Here is a 24436-nt window from a genome sequence, read left to right on the forward strand (position 1 = left end):
ATGGAAGAAGTGCTGCATGAAGCACTCACGGCGGCCGTAGCTATTGCATCGCGCCGAAACGCTGCGCCGTCGACATGCAGGGAAGCTTCTCCAGCTCCAGCCCTGGCCTACTCCAATGCAGTAGGGGATGACCCCGCCAACGAGTCACCGGCCTCGTCAGATGATGACAGCGGCGCAAGTTCCGCGGAGACTACCTTAGACTTCCCCTAGAGGATGCTACGCAGGCCAAGACGGCCAGAGGACAATGCAGGCCGTAAAGGCGAGGATTCACCGGACCGCAGCCCGAAGCACGCCAACGAGTCTCCCTGTTCCGCCCTGGCGGCCGCCGAGCACTTGGAGGCCATCCTGCGGCAGCGCGGCTACGGCCCCGAGGAACCCGACGTCGCTATGAGCCTCAAGACCAAGTTAGACCCGGCCCCTGCGACGAAAGAGCCACCTACCCTCGAAGAGGAGTGGAAGGTCCTCCAGGCTCATTTCACCGCCTGCAGAAAGGCGCGGCTAGCCGCGGAAAAGGAGGAGAAGAAGGCCTACCGAGACGGACTCGCCTTCATCGACCGTCATGGGTCCCGCGGTCTCGCTATCGCAGGAGCCTACGCGACCAGGCTGCAGGAGGCCATAGAGCTCAAGGCCTACACTCAGGAGACGATCGCCGAATGGCGGAAGGAACGCGAGGCTCGCAAACAGCGCGAGGAGACGCGACAACGCTTACGAGAGGAACAACGCCGAGCCCAAGAGCACCTCGAAACGGTGAAACGGCAGCTCGCAGCCTTGGGCGACCCACCGACGTCCCACTCCCGTCGAGTATCCAACCAGGCCATCCCGAACGACCGGACGCGCCGCACGCCAGGCTACTTTGCCCTGCAAGGAGCCGCAGGAGACGAGCCGTGCAACCGCTGGGCCGGTCCCCGTCCCGACCTCTTCGGCAAGCGGGCTTGCTCCACTTGCGGCCTCACGGGAGTACCTCGAACCTCCGACTGCCCGAATTGGTCGAGGCACGAGCTTTGGAGGAGCGGCGGATAGCAGCCATACTCGTATAGCACGGTCGAAACGCGTCAACGCAGGGAAGCCTTCCTTCGAGATCGAGAAGAGTCGTCGGTCACCCACGCGGACGGCGGCGACAGACGAGGTGTATCCGGGCACTAGGTCTAAACCTAAGCGCTAGGACCATCCTCGCGACCTCGCCCTCGAGGTTTCCCCCCCAAGAATCAGGCATTGACGCCCATGTTTTTTTTTCTTTCCCTTCTCGTTTCTTTTTATCACGCGTTACCTTATAAGATTTGCGATCCGCGCGAGTAGAGAGAGTCGCGATATGCTACATTCCACCTAAAGCTTCTAGTGTATAAGATGTCGAAAGAAATAAATAAATAAAACATATTTTTTTTTACCACTACGATATCTTGATTCTTCTTTATCAATTAATTCTCCTTACTTGGTGGAGAGAGACAGGTTTTTCGACCTGGTACGCCCTGCTAGCCAGCTCTGGGGAAGGGGCATATAACGAGCGGCCAGACCCTTGTTATGTCTCTCTCTCCCCGTACATAATTATAATTATTCCTGTATATATAATTATCTTATAATTATCTCACTTGTATGGCAGCTAAAGGTAAGTCAGAGAGAGCGCTAATAGAGGGCGAGCTAGGGAGAGAGAATTCGGGAGGCCGGCGTGACGCGCGCGAGTAAGAGAGTGGGGCAGAACAAAGCCCCGCGATAAGAATTCTCTCTTGTACCGGCGACTTCGAAGCACGTGGACGTGTGACGAGCGGCTATATACGTGCTTGCGATCTTTTGCTGTCCGACTTTTCGCGACTAACTTTTGTGACTGACATTTCGGTTGCTTGCGAATACGCGAGTGCCCACTCGGTGTAAGGTATCGGTGCCGAGAATGCCCCTAGTGCCTTTGGTGGGCTAGTTCCTGCGGCCACGCGTGCGAGCCTTTAAGGCCGCCCGTCTTTTGACTACACCCCAGCTGCACACTGCGCGTCATCGCGAGCCACGTGCGAGGCTGAGGATATCGCCTGCAGGGCTAACGCCGAGACATTATTGTAAGTACCATCTCGAATACGTGTCTCTCCCGCTTACGCTGCGTATTAATTTTGTATTATTCTCTGTAGTAAACTCGATGTTGCTCGTATATCTGTTTTCTTCCTTTGCGCTTCCTTTTTACCTATCGTAAGCAATTCCGTTCCGTCCGGCTTTCGCACCTGAATTTCGTGATCGCTCCAAAGCGCCCATAGGACTACACGACGCTCTCTGCGGGCCAAGGTAACAGACGCTGCACCACGACGTTCCTGTTGCTGCTGGGCTAGGCCTTGCGCAGCCTATTACGAGGCCCACACCGAGCTGTTTTTAATCCCCTCGTAATTTATATAACGAGTGACCCGCGCTGGGTCAAAACCCCGTTATAGCCTACAGTGACGCCGACTTTGGTAGCGACAAACAAACACGGAGATCAGTTTCAGGTTCGATCTGCTTACTTGCAGGGGCTGCTATAGTTTGGAAGAGCAAGCGCCAATCATGTGTTTCTTTTTCGACTACGGAATCGGAGTACGTAAGTGCAGCAAGCGTTGGTAAAGATATTGTATGGATAAGGCGTTTCTTGACAGACTGTAATCCTAGCTCTGCGAATGACTTATATTATGTACACAGTACAAATGATAATAACTGGAATGGAACTGACAAAACTATGTTGTTCATGGATAATCAAAGTGCGATAAAACTGCTAAAAAATCCAGAGTTTCATAAAAGGACGAAACATGTGGATATCAAATACCATTATATAAGAGATTTATATAAAAACAATGTAATTGATGTTGAGTATGTACGAACCGACATTCAAATTGCTGATATCTTAACGAAAGCACTCGCAAAACCACGATTTATGTACTTAATCTCTCAACTCGGTGTTGTATCGAGAAGCCGTTTTGATAGCCAAAATATATAGTTTTCCTTTAGGGAGAGTATTAAAATAGCCTGTACGTAGGACTATTACAGAGGTAAAAGGGAAACATATATTTAGGAGTTAAGGAAAAAAAAAGGAGATAAAAGTACATTTGTCTAATGTATAAATTGGCAATCAGGGAGAGCGACAGTAGCGCCATCATTATATGTTTTCTCCTGTATATGGCATGCATGCTAGATGCGAGTTGAGTCAAGCCTATGATCTCGTGTCGGTCGGAGCACTGCTGGTCCTCTCTACGATTGAGTACAAAGAGTGGTCTATATATATATATATATATATATATATATATATATATATATATATATGTGTGTGTGTGTGTGTGTGTAAATATATATATATCTTTTCTCTGTCATCCATAAGTGTATTCCACCAACCTCACAATCAATAAAGTTCTTACATCAACCGCATCCGTATGCCATTTCCTTGGTTCTATCTTTTTGCGAAGGTAAACCAAATAACCGATTAAATTCTTAAAATTATTTATGCAAATTTGAGCAAGCGAGGCTGGATAGCTTCACGTCTCAACGGACATGCGTAAACGTACAACCAGCAGATCTTACTGTGGCTGACTTACTATACAAGGTAGATCGATAGAGTGCGCTGTTTTGAATGTGGTATGGAAATCTGTCGTTGGGAAGAAGGAGACCACACTATGATGGAACATCAGCGCTGGGCTGGCCGCTGCCTCTTCATTCGCAACAGAAGTTGCAGCAATGTGCCGATTGGATCGAGTCCCATACTGGTAAATCCTCCCCATCCTCGAAAAAGTAGAGATGCTTGTGGTCGGTATAAGCTGAAGTATAGGGCAGCAACAACATGTGAAGATCCAGCGTGTGCAACGACTAGTCCACCTACTGTCAACCCACCTTCGAGTACAGATGAGCCTGCGTTATCATTATCGATAGAGAGCCTTGTTACAAAGATTTTTTCCGATTTACATTTACATTTAACGGAGAAATGTGCTTTAAAAACCATATCAAATGCAACTGTTGGTATGGTATCAGTAGATAAGCAATGTATGTTCTGGGACACAAAGGAGCCGAAAAAGGATGCCGCCAATGTATAAGGGATACATGTATGTACTGGGACACAAAGAAGCCGCCCGATGAAGGTGTCACGGTAGTGACACCTTTTAATTTATGGTCAGACCCCATGCTGAGTGTCTAAAAGGCATTTGATGTACCTTTGACACCTCCCGCGTGCCAGTAGACCCCTTCCACAGAACCCCCACCCACCCACCTAAGAGGTTGTTAAGGTAGGATGCTGTAGAAGTCGGTAGGGTGTTTGGTAAACTATATGATGGTCTCTCTCTCTCTCTCTCGCTCTCCTTCGATAGTAGGGCGCTTATGCTGGCTGAGTGAGGACCCTCGGAGAGGGGGTAGCGTCTCTAGCTTGCTAGGCGCGTACATCGCATAGTACGGATGCTGTTTTCTCTCTCTCTCACTCTCTCTCTCTCTCTAAAAGGTATTTGATGTACCTTTGACACCTCCCGCTGGGTACCTGAAAGGTAGTCGATGTAGCTTATGGGGCCCCTTCGACAGAGTGAGACCCCATTCTGAGTGTCTAAAAGGCATTTGATATACCTTTGACACCTCCCATTGAGTACCTAAAAGGTAATCGATGTAGCTTATGCATTGAAGATGCGCCGCCAATGCATAAGATATGTCCTGAAATAGAAGCCAGTGGGCCCTTCGACAGTGCCCCCCCCCCATTCACCCACTCTCTCACCCACCTACAGAGGTTGTTAAGTTAGGTTGCTATAGAAGTTGTTGCTAAGAGTCTAAAGCACAACCGATGTTCCTTTTTAAATGAAGATGCGTACTAGCAGCGTGCACTATCCTTTTTCAGGGTCACATATAATTTAGGAAACTTTCGATCACTCACACTAGCTTGCACTCTCTCCAATAACGCTTTACCTCATGCTGACGGTTAAAACGCATTCGATGTTCCTTTTTCAATGAAGATGCGTTCGAAAGTATGTATTACGCAGTAGATGATTGGAGATAGAGTAATCTTAATGACGAATTGTCTGTTAGTCATTTTATTGCTTTTTGCCTTAGAGATAAGGTTTCTGAGTTAGCCTTGTTTAGTTGCGTTAACATCCCCCACATGCTGAGCGTCTAAGCTTTTTTTTGCCTTAGAGATAAGGTTTTTTTTTAAGTTAGCCTTGTTTAGTTGCGTTAATATCCTCCAACATGCTGAGCGTCTAAAGCGAAATCAATGTTCTTCTTCCTTTAAAGATTTTTATTAATTTGACTAGAGTTTCTTTTGGAGAGTAGGAATCATCCTGATGTTTCCGAAAATCTTTTCCGGAGTCAATCGTTCGGTAGTGCTCAAGAAGAATACATCGACGAAGCATTTAGTATTTTTCAGTAACTGTTCTTTGGTTTTTATAAAAAAAAAATTAAAGAAATGGATAGTGTACAAATAATTAGTACAATAAATGCCATGATTATTTTCATGGTTAATGTAAGTATTTTATGTATATATTCTATTAATTATTCAAGATAGTTTTTATAATAAATTTTTTATTTTTTTAGACTCCGCCGATCCTGCTAGCTAGTTTACCGACTAGCATATTTTATTATTTATTGATTGCGATTTTAAGAGTGGTAAACATTTTTTATATAATATCAAATATATTTATTTTTAATCTTTTTATTTTTTCTTTTCAGCTAAATATAATCGTGACGGATCCGTCGCATAGGCAACATATTCAACATATATTAGAGGTAGTTATAAAGGTATGTATATATAAATAATTATATTTAAATAAGTATATTTAAATAAGTATGTATATTTTTTTCTTAGTTACAAAGCGATGTTGAGAGAATAGAAAGGGCTGCGGCCGAAAGAGCTGCGGTCGAAAGAGCTGCAGCCGAAAGAGCTGCATCCGAAAAAGCTGCAGCTGAAAGGGCCGTAAGCGAGAGGGCCGCTGAGCTCGAAAGGGCCGCGGCTGAAAGGACAGCAAAGGCTGCAAAATATACAGCTGAAAGGGCTGAAAGGGCTGCTAAAGCTGCGGCCGAGAAGACGGCGAGGGCTGCAAAGTCTGCAGCCGAAAAGGCTGCGAGGGCTGCGAGCGAAACAACAGCCGTAAAAGCAGCCAAAAAAAGATGTGTAAACGCTGTTCCGTTAGCAGCGTTTACATCTCTTCCACCAAAGAAGAAATTTCTTAAGGAAAGATTATTATTATAGATAAATACATTTTTTTTTATTTAATAAATAAATGTTTAAAAATGAATATTATTTTTTAGATGAATGTTGCTACTGATGCTGTGGATAGACATCCCATGAGTAGCATCGAAAATGCCCTTCCACCCGCAATCATCGCTACCAGCAGCAGCAGCAGCAGCTGCATGATTTTACCTACCGCTAATACCACGAGCACGCAGAAAGTGGTACCTAAGGTAAAATCTATTGAAAGCATATTATTAATAAAACTTATAGAATTTTCGTTTATTTATTAATTTATTGTTCATTCAACTATACATTGTATATAATACAGTCTGTCTATAATCTTTATTTTCAGTAGTTGACATCGCTATATTAAAATATTGATTTGAATTTTTATATGTAATATTGTCAACTTCATCAATACTTTCCATTTCAGATTGCTTCCGTCTAGCTTTTATCCATAAAAACAATCTTTGTGCATCTGTAACGGCACATACAAAGTTAACTGGTTTATTGTAATGATATGTACATATTGTTTCTAATGGGTAAGGTAATGCGCTCATTAGTGGACATCTCATCTCGCTTTCAAGTTCTAAAATTTTTCTAAAAAAGGAAAAAAATTTTTAATTAATAATGATTTTTATTTCTAACAAAAAAAAATAAATAAATAAAAATTTTACTTTTCAGGTAAAATTTTTTGTAAGCATTGTTTCTTTTTTAATCCTTTTACATAAATATTTCTAGAATTATTTAAATGATTGTTTAGTACACGTGCTAAATTTTTATATGGCATAAGACCGGATCTCCATAATAAACCATGATGACACGTTTCTAAGAAATGATTCACTTTTCGACACTTGGAAGGAAGTTGAAACTAATGATATGGTGGTTCGAAGAAAAACACAGTTGGAACAGTATCTACATCTAATGGTAGATATGCGAGTTCTTTACAAACAAAAGTCTCGTTTAAACTTTGAAAGCCTTGAAAATCTATTACGAAATCCATTTAAAAAAGATGCTGAAGTTAATGTGAACTCTACTAGTTCCCAAAACCGTTATGAGAGTAGAGGCACGTGTTTGTTCTATATAAAGCCTATACCTCACTATTCGAAAGTAGAGGGCGCCATAGTCACCATACCTCACCAATCGAAGGTATAGGGCGTCATAGTCACTATATAGTATGATTATAGGTAGTTTTTATTAAATTCCAACAATATATATAATTTATTTTCTTTTTTATTGAAAAGCATTGTATACATTGATTACATAATGTCTTGTTAATTTCAAACTAATTAGTAGTTGGCTGCAGTATCTTCAGGAAAATCAGTCCGAGTTCCAAATTCTAGGTGAACATCGACTGGCGCGCTTTTTAATGTTTCATTTTGTTTGGAGCAGTCTATAACTATTAGCGGCACTTTATTAATGAAATCTTTTTTATTGAGTAACGGCTCGTTTTCTTTACCATAATAAGCGTTTTGAAAATTAGTATACATATCGTAGAGAACAGCATACTGATTTTGATTGATATTCAAATTGAGATTTCCTTACGGATAGCATTGTGAATTGAGGAATAGCTTCACATTACTAATATTACAATGATCAAAATTACTAGAATTAACACTCGCCGAAATTTTACGTTTAGTTTGAAAAGCTAAAATAACAAAGCGAGGCTTTTCCAATTGATTGAAAGACTTAACACTCCAAACATGCTTAGATGTACGTGGTAATTTTGGATACTCATACATTTCCCAAGTACGATAACTCATTGTAATTGCACGATCTCGTCCGATCTAATTGAGTAATTTGATTTTTTCTTTGTCTGCAACCATCACATATGGCATCAACCATTCAACCTTAGTTAAAGTAATTTTTGTTTTTTCTGAAGCAGCAGGATTCCTTATTGGAGCACACAAAATAGCATTCAAATCATCTCTTGATCTTGTGAGAATAAGTTCATGCTTGACATTGACTACAATTTTCCGATAATCTTCAGCAAAGCCCATCAACATACTAAGAGGTATACTAACATCAAAAAAACCTAGAGCATTACATATTAAAACTTCATTGTTATCACCATTCCATCCGGTATTTTCAGCGATAGAGCTCTGACATGGATTGAGTGAAAGCTAATTTTTCATGAGAGTTGTTAAGCCCACATTTTTCACTTTATGAATTTCAATAGCATTTATTTCATATCATATTTCCTCGAACGAATGACAGAGGGCGTTGTTGACTAATAAAGTGTTCTCCACTGGCCTAGTACCGTCCGGCTTGGTCAACCTACCACAAATATGAATCATACTGCGCGATAGAAGCAGAGATAAATCTTGATGTTGAATTGCTATATGAATTTCATCGCTATTATTGAAATATGATAATGAATAAGGCTGATGTGCATGAACTTCATAATGAGCTATAGACTCATCGAAAGCGACAGCTGAATGAATGTTTAGAATTCCCTCCATATTGTTGTTGTTGTTGTTGTTGTTTTATACAACACACTAATATGCACAATATTTTCTTCCACGATTTTCGACGACTTTTAGTCTCAAGCTTTTCAGGAATTGAATGTTCTGAGGTGTGAGCGGTCTGATAGCTCGCTGTTGACTGGCCGCTGTTTGACATTTTTGTCTTTTAATATAGCCTCGGCCGCTCTTTATATTGTAAATCATACCCATTACTAAGATATGGTCTTTATATGTACTCGCACCGTGATGACTTCTCTTCGAAAGTTAACTAGGTTTCCGTCTTGATCAACTATACGAATTTGAAAATGATCAATGCTCCTCACAGCGAGTGGAAGGTAAATGACGTGAGAGGGAACTTCTATAATCTTATATCCAGCTGGGACTGCTGGGAAAAATTCATATATAGTATGTACTTTGCGATCGTTTATGTAAGAGCCTGTAGTAATATTACACTCTACACGTAAAGCGTTGACTTTGAGTATAGTGACGGGTAAGTTAGAACTATGTGTTTCGTTTTCAACGAGCGTGCGTTTAGTGAAGCCTAAAATTGATCCAATAGAATCTTCTGGTTCAAAATGTATTTTTTGACTGCACTGAATGACACTACGTAAAGTATTATTATTTGGTTTCAGGCTAAACGATATACCTTTAGGTGCTAATGCTTCTTTGAGAAAGCTTTCAATATCTTCTATTTCGTAGCTACCAGTCGGTAAAGTGATAGCTTCTTGACCTTCAATATAAAATTTATTATAACCAACGTCAATGTTTGGTATTGAATTAAATGTTAATGGCTCAACTAGACCAAGAACGTATTTTTTGTTTGGTATCAATTCGATCGGTGGAAAATAATATGATTTGAGTACGGATGATGTTCCAGAGAGACTCAATGTCAGTGTATTCTCCATGACAGATTCATATCAAATGATAGTCATTCGTCGAATGAGTATTTTTTATACTAGTTGTCTTTTCTATAGTTTGTTTAAAAGAAATTTGAGACAAAGATGGCCGAAATTATATGTATTAAAATCTTGATATCTAATATAATTATACATGATTCTATTAACTTGGAGATAAAGCAATAGATCTATAGGCGGCTGTAGATTACCAAAACTATCAAAATACATAACCTCATCACCTTTCTTTTTATATGCTACCCCAATGAGTACCTGATCCCCGTTTATTATCTAAATTTACAATAGCTATCTCTTAATATCGAGGTCCATCAGTCGGTAGAGCATCACGCATAAAAACACCTCGAAAATTTGCAATTTTTAGTATTTTAGCATATTTTCTTATATCATGATCTGTCAGTGCTCGATTAGGTAAAGTTACTTCGAGCTTTTTTTTTAAACCTTTTCCACTTGAATATGGTTTCAGATGAAGAACATAACCTTTACGATGTGGTTTCAAATAAAGTCCTTTACCAATAGCAATAGTTTCCATAGTTTTATTGTGTCTATGAGCTTCTTTCAATTAATTTTGAGCGGCCTTAGCACTGTTAACGGCTTTTGCTATTGAAGCAGCTCCTCCAGCTAAAGCTCCAGTGGTGCTCAAAGCGGCAAATAATGAAATTAAAAAAGGAAGAGCTCCACCCACTTTACTAGGAATTGGTAGAATACGAGGCATATTTATTTTTCTTCTTCCTGCAGCCTTCTTCACAGCTTCTTTAGCGCCTTTTATAGCCGAACGAATGACAAATTGTGATTTATTACTAGGTACAACACTTCTCGAGGCAGCGTTAATAAGTTTTTTCAATGCAATTGACAGATTTTTACATTTTACATGTATCTTTCGTCGCTGTCGTTGTTGTTGGCGATTTTTTAATCCCTTACCTCGTTTCTTTCCTCGTTTTAAAATTTTAACACCCATACCAAGTTTACTTTTAAGTTTCATTATGTTGGCTACAGCAAACGCTGCAACTTTTTCACCAAAACTACTATCTTTCGCTTCCACTCTATCCCAGGCCTGTTTAGTTAGAATTTTGTCGGCTTCGTTTCTTGCCTCAATGTTCTCTCGATTCTGAGAATAAGCAATATCGTGATCTTTACAAGCAGCGTCTAGCGGATTTTTTCCAGGATTACCACGAGCAAGTCGTTTTTTCAATTTAGTTCCCGGCCTGCAATACTGATAACCAGGCAAATGAGCTTCGAATGGTAAGTTATTAATGATCTTATTCACTAAGCCAGCACCACCAGTCTTTCTTTTGTGACAAATGATCATTCCTCATGAGAAGACAAAGTCTTAATGAAACTAAAAAATATATAAACAGTCTTTTTATAGTTAGTAGTCTCGTTTGTCGCTCGATCGGTGACTAGAAAACAATATGGACTTCAAAAAGCAACCACTTAAGTTGCAAGTCATAAATTTTGATAATGTGGTTGAGACGGAAAAACGAGAAAAAAGACATGGTGAACTACTGCCTGACAGTATACGAGCAGTTTTCTGTGGTCCTAGTAACTGAGGGAAAACTAACTGTTTGCTAACACTAATCACACATCCTAATGGACTTTGATTCGAAAACGTTTATGTTTATTCAAAGTCCCTCCATCAACCAAAGTATAAGTTTTTAAAAGATTTATTGGAACCGATTGATGGTATACAGTATTATGCATTCAGCGAGCATGAGGTAGTTGTTTCACCGGATAAAGCTAATCCAAATTCCATCATGATTTTTGACGATATAGCAACTGAAAAGCAGGACAACGTGAGAGCATTCTTCTGTATGGGAAGACATAAAAAAGTAGATAGTTTCTATCTCTGTCAATCATACGCTCGCATACCGAAGCATCTCATTCGGGATAATGTGAATTTACTAGTTTTGTTCCGACAAGACGATGTGCATATTAAATATATTTACAACGATCATGTTAACTCAGATATGACTTTTGAGAAGTTTAAAGCAATTTGTTCAAAATGTTGGAGAGACGATAATCATGGATTTATAGTTATTGATAGAGATAGACCAATCAATCATGGACGGTATAGAAAAGGATTCGATTCTTTTGCTATAAATATAGAGGAGTGAACGAATGAAGATTATTTAACCTTTGTAACGGTGCCGGTTGGTTTTGACCTGCACCGTGTGTCCCTTATCTCTCTGCCATCGGCAAGGACTCATGACGGACATCTGGCGCATAGTTTTACGTGCCTGATGCCAGCCTTTATATTTTCAGCATTGCTTTACCGCAGCAAGAAAGAAGAGGAAAGAGAGAGAGGCAGCGGTATTGGTCAACAAGAGCGCGCAGTAATATGCGTTCTTGTAAGAGAGAAAAGGAGAGAGAGAAAAAGAGAGAGAAAAGAGAGAAAGAAAAGAATGCGGCTATAGTGCAGGCAGGCGCGTGACACTGGCCGCGCTTGGCGGTGCCGCGTGTCGCCGATTAGGCAAGTGAGTGGAGAGAGCGTGAGAAGCAGTCTCTCACGCACTCGGAAGCATACTCGCGAGGCAGTAAAAAGTTGCCCACAGCAGAGAGAGGTGTACAGACCCCTGCAGTTAACAAGGAAAAGGCGAGAAAACCAAGACGGCTATAGTAATCTGTCCGGGTCCAGCTTATTACTTCCAGCGAGCCCTTCCAGCCACAGATTTGCCTACAGGACACCGTATCACCATCACCGACAAGGCGCTGTATCGGAAGGAAATCTACATACATCAGGTCGTTCTCTAATCTCTCTCTCTTAAATTTTCATCTTACGGCTACTCGCGGCTTGTGCGCTGTGCTAGGCTCTCACGGACCGGCTAGTTTAAGTATTTAAGGTAATTTAGATTATATCGAGTCGGTAGTGAGATGGCAAGGCGCTAACGTGCCGGCCATCTCTTTCAGCGATTAGAGATTGTTAGCATAGGTAGATAAGGCGCGCGATAGAGTGATCGGACTGTTAACGCTCAAGGTAGCGTATTATAATAAATGTATTTACTGAGATAAAGAGAATAATCATTGTGTTCACCCTTTCTCTTTACCTTGTTAGGAGCGACACACCGCCTCCCTTACTTTTCCCCTTTTTTAAAAATTGGTAATAGCATTAGATTTATCGGCGTTGTAGGCCGACACTATTATACTTTAGAAATTACAAGCGTCAACATGGCTAATTTTGAAAAAGAAAAGAAGATGCTCGAGCAATTATCTGAGGCTCATGATACCATCAGACGTAAGTATCAACTAATAAAACGTGACAAAGCTGATTCAGAAAATACATTGAATGAAACTTTTAAACCTATGATTGATCCATTGAAGAAACTTGTGGATGTAGCTATTGATAAAACTAACGATAATACTGAACAGGAAACGAACAAGGAGAAGAAAATTACGTTCGATAAAGTTTTCAAGTCAAAAACAATAGCTGACACTCCCTATAAATCTCGATATTTGAATAGCCCTGTTAATGACTTAAATTCTACATTACATCCGCTTGATTCTACATTTGAATCCGCTATGTCTATTGCTGATGCTACTGATGATGGTGATGAAGACGAATTTAGTAAGACTAGTGAATCAACACTTGATAGAACTGCAATAAATTTAGACAATGTTAGTTCAAATGTAACTAAAAAACAACAAAAACAGCTATTGGATGTCTCGATTGTAGGAAACTATATTCAACTATTGCATGAACCGCAACAGAAAAGTAATTTAGACAAGACATTTGGCATTCGCTTGCATGAAAATGCATATGTCATAGGTAATTCTCCAATTTCATTCCAAAACGATAATGTGAATGATAAAGCATTCAGCTAGACGCCTGGATTAATGGAACTTCTATTTCGTAAAGAACCTAATTCTAAATTAATCAGTTCATCGGATATTGAAAATTATATAAAAATTCTTGAAATCACTAACGCTCATCGTAAGAGATATGAAACAAATTGACAATATCGCAATAAGCGTGTAAATAAATTCAAAAAGTATATTGATCCAAATTTATCTTTAAGTGGTAGTGCTAAGAAGCGAAAATTGGCTATTGATGGAAGAGGTCTTTTTTCTAACTATAAAATAGCAAGAAAAGGAGCATTATTTGATTATGTATATTGGGTCGATCCAAACGAGCTCTTTGATCGATTGAGATTGCTTATCGCCGAACAAACCGCTGGTAATCCCAGTCATATTAATGAAATTCATTTAATCATTGAAGAATTACGTGAAGCTTGCTATATATATTAAGAGAATCCTAAATATTCCCCAGTAATAAAATGAGTATTGATGTGTTTGGACGTATATAGAATAAAAAAAAGTAGGGAAATCGAGGTCCTCCTGGTGTAGGGTATAATATCACTAATGACGGACAATACGACGCGAATGAGGAAAGAATTTGTTATATAGCCGATCCTCAGGAGAGTAACGATACTGTAAACTTACGAACGTTGCGAAAAACTAGTGAAGCTAACGTTACTACGCTTACGAGTATGATAAATGATCTTATAAAATCATTGGATACAATAATATTAGAATTAGTAAAGCATCGAGTAGTTATTAATCAGATAGAAGAAGATAATATTAATAATAATAAGGAGAAAGAAAAAAATATTGGACCGTTTGACTTTTTAAAACAATTAAAAAAATAGATTAAAGAGTGGTGGATGAGTTACATAAACCAGCACGTCGAAACTATCCTCGTCGAAAAGTCGATATACGCGGAATAGATGAGACGTGGCAAGCTGATCTTGTTGAGATGCAAAGCTATTCTAGAGAGAATAAAGGTTTTCGCTATCTATTAACTATTATAGATACGTTCTATAAATATGCTTGGGGAGTTCCAGTAAAACAGTGAAAACTGCTACAGATGTCACTAACACAATGGAGTTGTATTAAAAAAGGGACGCATTCCTAAAAATCTCCAAGTGGATAGAGGCAAAGAGTTCTACAATACAAATTTTCAAAGTTTAATGAAAAAATATAAAATAAACCTTTATTCTACTTATAGCAATCTTAAAGCATCAATTTGTAAACGTTTCAATCGAACACTAAAAAATATTATGTGGCAAAAATTCAGTTTAATAGGAAATTATAAGTGGAAATTATAACTTTCTCACCAGTTTAATAGAATCTTATAATAATCGAAAACATCGTACAATAAATATGAAACCTAAAGACGTGATTAAAGAAAATGAAATACAGGTCTTGACACGATTCTCTTACGATGATCGTCTTTTCAAAAAACCGAAATTTCAGGTAGGAGATAAAGTGCGAGTAAACAAGTCTAAACAAGTTTTTGAAAAAGGATATACGCCTGATTTGTCTACAGAAATTTTTACTATTCATCGTATTTCGAGAACTAAACCTGTAACATGTTACCTACTAGATTATCAAGAAAATCTCATTGTTGGTGGTTTTTATGAGCAAGAACTACAGAAAGCTATGTATCCTGATATTTATCTTGTAGAAAAAATTCTCAGAAGACGGGGTAATGAAGTCTTTGTAAAATGGCTTGGCTTTGATAATACTCACAATTCTTGGATAAATAAGGAGACTATACAATAATGAATTACAAATATAAATTTATATGTATCTAGGTTGTATTTAAATAAATAATTGTTTTCATTTATAAATATTACATTGATTTTTTTTTATTTTAAGGATAAGAACCCCAACCTTCGCTCTTACCTGTGAGGTACTTCCATTTTTTATATTCGACACTAGTGAGTCCATTAAGATAAGTCGAAACCTGCTTTAATAGAAACACTAATAACTCATTTACCTCTCCAGAAAATAAATTTATATAATACAATCTTTATTGAGATTATAACGGGGTTTTAGCTCGAGCTCTTTTCGGGCTAAATCAGCTATATAATAAATAATTCTCGCGGATTAATATTTTAATAAAGCGAAGTGCGCTATCCAAGGCGACCCTGTGCGCCAGCGGGGACAGTGTCGTGAGCTACAGGTTACTTGGCGAGAGACAACCTAAAGAGTCTCGCTGCGAAGTGGTTATGCAATAAGGCAGGTGTATCGGAATAAGACACTGCGGATTTTAGTAGAAATGAATCGTGTATTTAGGCACTCGCGAATATATGCAAGCGCGCGTGTTGACGAAATATGAGCGGCAGCGAACAAGGCGACAACAAAACGCAACGCGCCGATCTTGTCAGCGACCGAGCAAGGTCGGACGACGAATTCGCTTAAAGTGGCTCGAGGCAAGACGCAAGGCCGAGCAAAATGACAGAGTGCGTAGGTGGGGCGAAAAGCTAAAGCAACAAATGCAATTCGCAAGCAATAGGAGAGAGAGAGCCAAAGGAAGAGAGAAAAGAATCGAGTAGGTACTTACAGTTGTTGTCGTCGGTTGTTAGAACGACAGAAACGCGCGTACGATAAATCGCGACCACGCTTACTCCTAGCCTACGCTCGCGCAGGCCTCCTCGCTTCTAAGCTTCATAGCTGACGGAATTCCTGTCAGTATTAACTATGTGTCTTCGCTTGTCACTGGCGATCTTCGGGCTCGTATAATCGCCACTGCATATTCGCTTACTCCTTCGTAATCTCTCGTAACGCAAAAAAAAAAAGATGTTGCTGTCAGACTTTGCTAGCGTCCGTACTTGTCTCTGCTCGCATGCCAACTAGCTCATTACGCGCTCTCTTTCTCTCTCCCCTTCGCGACATCAGCGCTAAGGACTATCGATAGTATAGATCGTAGGGCTCGACTCATACCTTGTTGGCTGACATTTCAACTGCGCTACAAATTACAAATTATTATGATGCATGGTAAGGTATAAATATGATTAATAAATAGACTGGCTGCAGGGAGTGAGAGACATAACGAGAATGCGACTCATTATAAGATATAATAAGATATACAAATACATTTACTTAATATTAAATTGAAATCGATCACATCCATGATATTGAATAAATAATGCATATTTTTGTACTCTATCAGAAAGATGAATAAAAAGATCCAAATGATGAATTATCGCTCTTGACATTTGATCCGGTAGAACAATTTCGAACTCACAATCGAGTTCAAGAATAATTCGAGATTCATCTTGTCTCATGAATGTTATTAGATAATTCTCATCTTCATGCAATTCATAATGACTTTTTTCAGGAAGTATATCGAAAAGCTTCATGCCAATGTTATTCAACATTTCAAAATTTACCTTGCTGTAGGTAAAGAGATCTAGAATGTTACGTATTCTTCTTCTAATACTACTTCTATTACTACTTCTACTACTGCTCTCACTGCTGTTTGTACTGATACTGCTGCTGCTGCTGCTGCTGCTGCTGCTACTACTGCTACTACTATTGCTACTACTACTACTCGATTCTTGAGGCAGAATGAAGCTCTTCGAGGCTCACAGCTCTTTTAAAACCTTTCCCCACTACTTAGGTTTTCGAGCTGCCACAACCGCCTCCCTCTACTTTAAATTAGATTTCCATTTTATTTAACATATATATAGTGTGATGATTTTCTAATATAGGACCAAGCATTCTATTCATCATCAATATACGTTTCTTGAGTAATACTCGTGATATAACTTTATTCAATTCAGCAATACATCTTTGGAAACGTTCGTGATCTCGTGCTATTTGCTCCCAAATACCTTTTCTAGAGTCTTTTTCTTCGTCTGGCATGGCTGAGCTTCTACTACTACTTCTTCTTCTTCTACCACTGCTTCGAACAGAATGGTATTCCTATTAACATCTTATTGCTATTTTAGAATATAACCCCACTACTTCGCTTTTCGAGCCGCCGAAATCGCCCCATTCTCTCTTTCTTATTTTTTTGTTAGGGAATGATGAGAGCTCCAACCATCGCTCTCACCTGTGAGGTGCTTCCACTACTAACATTGCTTATGAGACCTTTACACTAAGTCGAAACTCGGCAGAAAGAACGCATAAGTAATTACTTCAACCTCTCCAAAAAAAAAAGAATTTGAAGGAATAATTAAATTAGGATTAAAGACATAATTAAAATTTTAAATATAAATTTATTTACTATGTATACATTTACACATTATACTAGATTAATTTTTAAATTCAACATTCGAGCCTTCTCAATGGTCAATAAACAACTCCTTTCTCTTCATAGTCTCGAATAATTTCTTCAACATATCTTCGTCTTTTTCTAACGCTAAGCTTACTCGCTTAGGTAGAAAAATTTCAAATTCGTCGTCTACGGTTATAACGACACTGAATCCATAACGAGTATTCAGCCATCTTAATTTCGTTATCATATCGGTGCAGTTATTTTCTAATTGCGACATTGTTTTTCTAGGTAAGAATGCCGATTTGGCTATTTTGTTAATTGATGAAAAATCCATTCTACAATAAAAAAAATAAATCAATAATTAATACTACTAGGATATAGTTAGAGAGCTACTCGTATACAAGAAACTTACTTTTAAGAGAAAATCTAGAAGTCGAATAGGAAAACTAGGAAGAGAGACTACTGCTGTTGCTTCAACCTACTGCTAAATAACTGCGACGAACTGAGGTGTGTTCTCCGTTTTGTACCATGCGTCCCCTCTCTGAGAACTCGAGCCGCCATAATTTCCCTCTCTTTTCGCCTTATCCCCACTTGAGTAATTTCTCATATGATACCATTGCCCATACTCCTCAGACTTCAGTCGCCATGTCTGCCGTTGTCCCCCACTCTACCGTTGTCCCCACTCTCTCACTATTCTATCCTTAGTCTTTTCCTAACTGAGCCTTCTTCCTCCCCACTATTACTACTCTGTTCTAAGCGACTTCTATCGGAGGTTGGAGGAAGCTTACAACTTTCTTGAGGATTTTCTTCCATTTCTATGATCTTTCTTTTCCTTCGTTGTTCCGCACTCTTAATTTTAAGCTTTGACGTTTCAATAGTTTTGTAATGACCTCATGAAAGCGTATCAGGATTTTTATCAAATATACATCGTTTATCATCATATGGACTTAGTGCTACTTTCTGCACTCTTTCTGTTCTTACTTGGTGCAATACACTTCATATATTGCATTGCTCACGCCTAATAATTTCTAAATCCAATAAACGGTTTCGATAATCTTCATGATTTAATGTTTTTATGACAGTATGTGTTTTTACGCCTTTTGCTTTCTTTATTGCTTGATGGTTTTCTATTAGTATACTATACATTTTACTTCGAAGTCCAATGAATTCTCTCATAATATTACCATTGCATTCATCTTTCATAATAGCGAGAACTTTTTTATTAACTAACGGCATATTAAACTGATTATTTTCTGAGTAATCTGATATATCAAATTTTTTGATAACTTCTTTCATTATTTCATATATATCAACATCTTGAAATTCATATACGAGGCTATCTGTATTAGTATAAAGTAATTTTGCTTTATGAGGTAGTTTTTCTTTTATGTAGCCATAGTGGAAGTCATATACTAATGTTTTTGAGAGATCTAGCACACAAAGTCCAATATATACTGGTTTTTTAATACTAATAGACGTCCATGATAACTGTATTGTTACTAAATTTTCATCAAAGATTGAACTACGATGAAAGTTGGGTTGGGTGATCCGTGCTTCTGCTCCATATCTGACACTCCATGCACTAATTAATTTAACGTCTTTTCATTTCCTTTCATCCTCCATAGTCTTTCCGTATACTGCATTAATCATGAGTTTATAGAATAACTTTTCAAATTCATTTTTAGCTTGTTTTCTTTTTTCTGTATTCAAATCTACATAAGTTTTAAGCTACGGCTTTTGATTAAACTGAAGTGCTCTGTGTATTTGTTTTATTTTGAGTCCGTATTCAATAGCCTGCTTTAGCGCACTATAATGAATGACATACCGTTCTTTATTATACAGTGTTGTTAAAAGTTTTTTTTGTCTTGATCCAGGTGGTGTGTTATGTTCAGGACAAAGTGGAAGGTCCTTATGTTCGTCGTGTAGTTCTTTTGAATACACTAGATCAACTTCTAAAATATATCCAACCTCATTATTATCGGAAACATTGTAATAATGAGGCTCATCGATGTTAGAGACCCACTTAAAATTTTTATATGGTAATGATTGCGTTATCGCCCATCCATATAAATTGTTAACATCAAAGTACATCAAAGTCTTGCTAGGTTCTTTTTCATTATATTCTGAGCCTATATATCGATTATTAGCTTTTGAGTATCTATTACAGCATTGACTAATACCTCCTCGAATACATTTTTGGATGAATAAAACAATGTCTATATCAGTTAAAAGTTCTAGCTCAATTTTTGTACACTTTAACATAGCATCCCATGTTAATCCAGGAGTAGTATAATAGTGTGCTGGGTCGAGTTGATACGCATCCTTACAAGTTTTACGAAAATTTTCAAAAATATCGGCCAAGAGTAATACGTCAGTTTTTAAATATAAATCAGAATACTGTCCTAAATCAATGATGTCAAATGCATTCCACACTTTTTGAGCATGCTCATAGTCAGCTGGTAATTGAGTCTGTTTTAATCTTTCAAAACTGTTAACATACTCATATGGAAAAACGCCTTTTCTCTTCAATAATTCTATTTGTGTTTTTGTATATTTATCTATCTTGAATTCATGCTCTACGATATTTAGTTTGGTTAAGTATGAAGACAGTTTTTCGAGAGATGATGGCATAAAACGAAACGAATCAATAAATCGAAAATTTATAGTACTACCGTCCACATGTTTTGTGAAAGCTATATATCTTTCCTTGTTTTCAGCTAAAACAGTCACATTTCCCTCAAAATCAGAGCTAGTAGCTATTTCTTTCATTATAAAATAAGAATCATATCCAGTAAGGTTATGGAAGACGACTGGTATAAAATAAGGATTCTTATAATTTAAATTACAGGATGCGTCAGCAGCACCTCTACATTGGTTCGTCACATGACAATGATCTCTAACTCTTGTTTCATCACGTTGAAAATATTTTCTACAAATATGACACACTTTGCTCATCTTGAATTATCTTTTTATCCATTTGATTACGCCATGAAAGATTCATTTCTATTGCATTCTTATATGTTTGATTCATTTCATCTAACAAAATCTGAAATTGTTTGATAATCCATTGTGCGGGTGATTGTTCTTCATTCAGTTTTTTTCTATACATCTTAAAGATTGATTTGAAATCATCATAACTACATTTTATATAAAGCCCCACACTAAAGGCTTCATGATCTTGGAAGGATCGTCCATTATTTACTGGTTTCAATAAGCACTCTAAATCAGCATAGATAATAAACGGAACCATTTCTTTTCGATCATAATGATTAAATTTCAGAAGAGGAAAATTAGGTAGATTAACTCTATATTTATTTAATTTTAAACAATCTGTCTCATGAATATTAAATTTTTCTTTATTATTAAAATAGTGGAGACAGCGTTCACAGAGATAAATGTGTGCAGTATGTTTCATTACTTGATTTCTAACAAGAGCAGATAAGTTTTTAATCCATACATAGTGGAATTTTAATTTGAAATTATCATTGTTATTTGATCTATTAGATGTTTCTGTTTCATTCTCATCAATATAATTGCTTTGTAGTAACAAAAGATTTACATGCTTATCTTGTTTTAAAGTTCATTTACGATATAATATGGTGAGACTTCGAATTTAAAACCGTATTTTTTTAGTATGTATAGATTTATTGAAAAACTATTTAATTTTTCAAATTTAGGAATATTCTTTACCTCAACAGGAAAGTTTATATCATCGAATTTCAATTCATTCGCAAAGGGCATATAATTTTGAACTCTTTGGCTATGAAATCTAGCTGGATGAAGACAGGCAAGCACAGCCCATTTAAAACATTAATTATCTGTATTTTGAACGTTGATAATTGCTTTTTTATCTGCTATTTGTTTTGGTAGTTGAATATATGAGCCAGGTTCGAAAGGATTAAATTTATTTATATTAACAGTAATACCGATGATAATTTTTAATGTCCAACCGGAATCTTTTTCTTGAAATTTTTCTAAATTTTTAAGTATAACATCTTCAATATTTTCTGTAAAGTATAATTTAAGATCTGTCGTTCTATAAATAGAAACATTTTCGGTGTTGAAATACTTAACTTGAATGTCCTCTACATTATCTTTTATTACGGTAAATTAAGCTAATATTTCTATATTTATTTTTAGAGCATTATGAATTGAAAGATATTTTGGTATTTGTAATTGTAAGTTTATTTGCTGCTTTTAAGAATGACTTTATATCTGTATGTTCTTGGTTGGCTATGAATGCAGTAATGATACGTTTTTCAAATGCTGAATTTATTTCACGCCAAATAACTCCGTCCCCTCCAATTTGGTTTGGAATGACTCGTAATGAATTAACATTTTGTCCGACTTTTATGGAATTATTTAAATTAATTTCGATTGAATACAAATGAATAGCGCATGTTTGACATCTCTGCCGTATTGCTCTACTTAAGTTAGGCCGTAAAATATATTCTTCAAGAGAATGCAAAGCGGTAATTATTATATTTTTCCATCTAATAAAGTCATCCTTATTAGCGTCTGAGTTGTAATAGGCTTTCCATAAATCGCGTACTGTATTTTCAAAATAAGAAATAGAAGCCATTGTAATGAAAATGCACGTAGGATAACTAGTAATACTACTACTACTACTACTAGTACTACTACTATTACTACTACTACTACTACTGCTTGTCACTGCTAAGAAAGCTAGTGAAGCGGGCTGTCTCGAAAGACTGCGCTCTTTTCCAATCGAGCACGGCTTTTAAGCACTATGGTGGCGCTGAAAGCAGTGGTTTCAGCGCTGTAGGTTGAAGAGGGAGTAGTCAGAAAAAAGGTAGGAGGTGGGTGGGTGGGTGGTGGCTGCGCCTAGCAATCTAGAGACGCTACCCCCTCTCCGAGGGCCCACACTCAACCAGCCTAAGCTTATTAAGCGCCCTACTATCGAAGGAGAGCGAGAGAAAGAGAGAACGGCATCCACACTATACGGCGTACGTGCCTAGTAAGCTAGAGACGCTACCCCCTCTCCGAGGGTCCACACTCAGCCAGCATAAGCACCCTACTATCGAAGGAGAGCGAGGGTTAGAGCGAGAAAGAGAAAACAGCATCCGCACTATACGGTGTACGCGCCTAGCAAGCTAGAGACGCTACCCCCTCTCCGAGGGTTCACACTCAGTCAGTTTAAGCGTCCTACTATCGAAGGAGAGCGAGAGAGAGGGATAGAGAGAGAGAGAGGAATAAAGAGAGAGACCATCATATAGTTTACCAAACACCCTACCGACTTCTACAGCATCCTACCTTAACAACCTCTGAAGGTGGGCGGGTGGGTGGTGGGGGGGGGGGCACTGTCGAAGGGGCCCACTGGCACGCGGGAGGTGTCAAACGAACATCAAATGCCCTTTAAACACTCAGCATGAGGTCTCACCTTAAATTAAAAGGTATCACTACCGCGACACCTTCATCGGGCGGCCTCTTTGTGTTCCAGAACATACACATACCCCTTATACATTGGCGGCACGCGGGAGGTGTCAAAGGTACATCAAATGCCTTTTAGACACTCAGCATGGGGTCTGACCATAAATTAAAAGGTATCACTACCGCGACAACTTCATCGGGCGGCCTCTTTGTGTCCCAGAACATACATACGAGTATTTTTTAAATAGTATTAGATTATCAAATATTTATTAGATTATCAAATGCCCTTTAAACACTCAGCATGGGGCCCACTGGCACGCGGAAGGTGTCAAAGGTACATCAAATGCCTTTTAGACACTCAGCATGGGGTCTGACCATAAATTAAAAGGTGTCACTTCCGTGGCACCTTCATCGGGCGGCTCCTTTGTGTCCCAGAACATACACGTATCCCTTATACATTGGCGGCATCCTTTGTCGGCTCCTTTGTGTCCCGAAACATACATTGCTTGTCTACTGGTATCTGTTTGCGAAGAATTTATACGCGGTTATAAGAAAAGTATAGATAAATAAAATGAATAAAATTGGCGATAGGGTTCAAAAGTCGCAACAAGATATAGGCAATATTTTGCGTCAACTTGAAATTACCAGATGTACAGTACCGGCCATTAATTTTGGATGGGGAATCCATTTTTTGCTCTGACTTCTCACGCGCATATCTTCTTCAATATTTGTCGGAAATTTTTTTTTAAAATATTATTGGAAAGTACTCCTTAAAAGCTTCCTTTTTGTGTTATTAAATATTTTTTTATGCCGTTTTTGAGACTGTGAGACCCTTAAGCAATTTTACAATTTTTACAATTTTTTGATTTTTGTTCAACCAGCTACAGTTTTTTTAGTAATAAAGTTGGAAAAAAACGGAAAGCAGATATGGAAAGTACTTGCGAAATGCCATATGCAAGTATTTTTCAAAAAAATTTTAAGTCATTTTGTTTTAAGTTATAATTAGAGAAAGCTATAGGTTTATTTCTCTAACATAACAATCGTTCATGAGAACTCCGACGCTTGAGTACACGTAATGTTTGTTTACGTTTTCAACTCCTGTCTTTGGTTTCGAGGTACTAAAGGTGAAAATGCTCGATATGTTTATATCATACATCAGTTGAAAATGGGTTTCCAGCGGGTGAGGACATTGAGAGAAGAGCAATCTCAAATTCGAAATTTACGAAAATTAGGTGTTTCTTTCCATGCAATTGCAAAAAAATTACGCGTCCCTTACTATCGAGTGTGCAAAGTGTTGTCGAAAAGATCAAGAAAACGTGAAACCAAACAAGACAAACTCAAAACTAGTGCTTTATCGAAAAAAGAAAAGCGTGCACAAGCTGTAGCTTTACGAAATGAAGATTTATCATATTCTGAAATTTCAAAAAAACTTGGGATGTCATATGGCTCAGTATACAGAGCATGTCAAAGATACCGAGATTTCAAAAATAATGCTGATCGCCCACGCAAAGGACAGCCTCGAAAAACGTCA

This window comes from Phymastichus coffea, unplaced genomic scaffold, assembly GCF_024137745.1.
Source record: "Phymastichus coffea isolate CEN01 unplaced genomic scaffold, Cenicafe_Pcof_1.1 PCOF00008, whole genome shotgun sequence".
NCBI classification, from domain to species: Eukaryota; Metazoa; Arthropoda; class Insecta; order Hymenoptera; family Eulophidae; genus Phymastichus; species Phymastichus coffea.